Genomic DNA, 3,649 nt, shown 5'->3' on the forward strand with positions numbered 1-3,649 from the left:
ATTAAGAATATTTCTGTTAAAGACATGCATTTAAGATTTACTTGTAATCCATTTCTTGAGGTGTTCTCCAAGAGAAGAGTTTGTCTTAATTTAGGCCTAATAAGATTTTGATCGCAGCTATTACGGACAAGTTGTTAAGCCTTAAAATATTCATGTGTATATGTACTGTTCAAGAGTTAGATTTATTTCAGTTTTGATAAAACAAGACTATAATTATTAATAATATCACTTCCAAGGATTCATTTCTGTTTTACATTCACTACAAGGAATTGCATTTGTTTTCATTTAAGTGTAATGAAATTGAGATTATTACAGAAAGGCACGAGTCTTAATCCATTTCTGTTTTCATTCTCTCATTGGAAAGTTCATTTGTCTTCATTTAAATGTAGTAAGATTATAGTTATTACAACTTACAAAAATCCATTTTTGTTTTCATTCTTCATAAGTTCATTTTTCTTTATGAATTTAGGTCGAACGTAATCATGATTATGACAATAAATGAAAGTCACATAAGATTCTTCCAATGATCCATTTCTGTTTCACTCTTCAGGAAAGAAATTCATTTGTCACCTTTGCAAGGAAGAGTTTGCATGGACATTGGGACTGAACTGACATAGAAGGGCTGGCTCTTCATGGCAGAAAGCAAGTCTTTCAGTGCTCCATCTGTGGAAAAGTTTATCATCATCTAGAAAGTTACTCCAAACACAGATGAACTGTACATCAAATGTTTGGTCACCGTATGCATTCTACTTATTTTTACTATATAAAAGTTTAAAAGTAGAAAAAAAAGTTAGCTCTTACACCTATAATAACTGTTAAAATTATGAATACGTGGAATGATTTTATTTATTTAATAAAAGTTTATACTATAACTGTTATTTGTCACTTTTTCAAAGTTAAAATTTTAATTCTTTTTCTACCTCATTGTTTTTTATAATAAATAATAACCAGGAATTGTTGGTAAAATACTTTTATTAAAATCTGTATTTTAGTCAAGCTGTACTCTATTTGTTTCTTTTATCAATATCGACAGAAATTAGTTTTTCAGAGTTTAATGATACATGAATTACTGCAATATAAAAAATACAAAATTGTTTGATATCTTCCCAAAAGATATAGTATTCAAGACTTTAAAATGGTGTATCTTACAAATATGTATTTACAAAACAAATAATAAAAAAATTGATTTTATGAGATTATCATACATAATAGCTGAAATAGCTATTAATTTAAACCTTACATAACTAACATAAAATACATCATTGAGTATGCACATTTAATATCCTTTTGATAAACCCTGCAATTTCTGCTTATAGTTATGGCATTTTTCCTAACCAGATGTTTCAAGATCATAAATATGCTAATTCTTTCACACAACAAAGGCTACATACTGAATGAACCTTTGTTCCAAAGCCAAAATTTATGCTTTTTTGTATGAACTTTTTGAAAAAAAGCCTGTAAACAAATGGAATACCACACTAATGCTTTGTCTTGTTTGGGTATCTCCAATATTCTTTCTCTGGAGTTTGGCACTTTGGACTTTTCTTGTTTTTGATAATTTGTTTTGCAGCTAATTTAGGTAACAGGATAGTGTTGACAGTAAAGAATATTATTCTTTAGTAAAGTACATTTGTTTTATTTTGTTGTCTGTATTCAGTTTATTCCTCAATTTTATACAGTTAATCAAAAGTTCTGGTGTGTGTATTTCACTTCTTGATGGTATAATAATTGATATCCACGTCATCATGGGAAGTTCAAGTTTTGTTTTTGTAATTACATTGAGCATAGGAATTTCTTCGTCATAGTCTGTGAAGTTAGCCTAACCTCACATTCACGTCTCTCCACAAAGAGCACTTTTTTTATGTCAGTTACTCACACAACATAGAGAAGTTTCTTTCAGAACAGCTAACTTCTAATATTTCTTTTGCTGGAGCTTTATGTCCACTTGCTATTTTCTTATGAAACCAGGCATGACAACTGTATCTATATAATCAGTGTTATCCAACTACTGCATCAATAAATCCATGGACTAGTTTCTTTGAATAATTAATTTTTTATTTCATTTGGAGTATAGGGGATAATCTCAACTGTCTTTTGGCCATACATCCAGTTAATTACTGTTTCCTGATGTTTGACTAGTCCTTTGTTATTCTTTCAGCCTGAGTTGGCTTGATGATTCATCCTTAGGGTAGTGTCTCTTTGGTGTTTTAACAGCTGTTGACTTCTTACAGTCTAAGCTGTAATGGACCAGACTTTCTACAACTATAACACTTCCCTTCATCTGGTATTTTTAATGAGTTATTATTTATTACAAGCTTTTGTCAGCAACATGTTCCTTCAAGTTATACTTGGAACACATTGCCTTGTAGTTTATTCCTTCCATTCTGTGTAAATAGTTGTCAAACTAATCCTTTTAGTTCTTCTAAACTATCATCAGTGGGAGATAAGGTTTCAATATTGCTTGCTCTGAGGATTTCATTACATCAAGAAGCCATCTTTAGCTCTTTATCTGCAAATTTACTAAATTCTAATTCCATAAACAGCTGTATGTTTTCTTTAAAACTGTACACCGGCTTTGCTTCAGCATCTATAAATTGGTCACATGCCAACAAATCCATCATTTCATGAGGACCTTCCTTGTGCTTTTCCAAATCTTCCATAAGTTTGTCTTAGGTTTCCCTTTCTCTGTACCCTGTTTTGCAATTTTGTTTAGAATACTTATTGTGAGTCACTCCAAACCTGTTGGACAAGACAGTAACTATTCCTTCATAGATGAATAGCTTGTTCACTCTGGAAATAATTTTGAACCTTCCATGATACCTTCATATCACAGACTGTTTGTTTCTCAACAAGGTAATGTTATGGAATTGGATACAATAGCGACATAGCTGGAGTACTCCAGAAAAGTTGTACAGTAATAGATTGCACAGTAGTAATAAAAATAGGTGTAGACCAAATAAATTTTTCTATTCCATGTTTTGTAGCAGACAGTGTTTTAGACTGAAACTCACAAGTCAATGCAGAAAGAAGTTTAGCTGGCTTGGTAATCTTTGTATCTAATAATTCATTATTTCAGATGTTATATTCTAACACTACCTTTTTGATGTCTCTCTTTACTTCTTTAATTTTATCATTACATCTTTTCCTTACTTCACTGAAGTCTCTTGTTCTCTTTCAATGTTAATTTTGCAACCTCCCTCTGTACATATCCAGTTTGTTCATTAATCTTGTCTTCACAATCAAATTAATTATTTTCAATTCCTCTCTTGCCTCTTGATCATCTTTCAGTTTTATGTTGGCTCAACATGGCCAGGTGGTTAGGATGCTTGACTTGCAATCTGATGGCTGCAGGTTTGAATCTCTGTCACATCAATCGTGGGAGCATTATAATGTGATTGTCAATCCCACTATTTATTAGTAAAGAATGGCCCAAGAGTTGACTGTGGGTGGTGATGACTAGCTGCCTTCCTTCTAGTATCACAGTGCTAAATTAAGGATGGCTAGTGCAGATAGCCCTCATGTATCTTTGCACGAAATTAAAAACAAACATGGAAACAATTTTATGAAACTTTAATCTTGGTTTTATTTTACTTTTCTATTTATCCTTGATCTTGTCTTAACAATCTAATAATTTCAACAAAACACTTAC

General features: G+C 31.4%; 1 long non-coding RNA gene across 1 annotated transcript in view; it reads right to left on the reverse strand.

The window, feature by feature from the left end:
• Positions 1–529: 529 nt before the first annotated feature.
• Positions 530–3,649, reverse strand: part of LOC143225763 (uncharacterized) — a 48,362-nt gene continuing 45,242 nt past the window's right edge. The window contains exon 4 of the long non-coding RNA XR_013014061.1: positions 530–663. This is a non-coding gene — a long non-coding RNA (uncharacterized LOC143225763). The remainder of the gene's footprint in view (positions 664–3,649) is intronic.

This window comes from Tachypleus tridentatus, chromosome 9 (assembly GCF_004210375.1).
Source record: "Tachypleus tridentatus isolate NWPU-2018 chromosome 9, ASM421037v1, whole genome shotgun sequence".
In the NCBI taxonomy this organism is placed as follows: domain Eukaryota; kingdom Metazoa; phylum Arthropoda; class Merostomata; order Xiphosura; family Limulidae; genus Tachypleus; species Tachypleus tridentatus.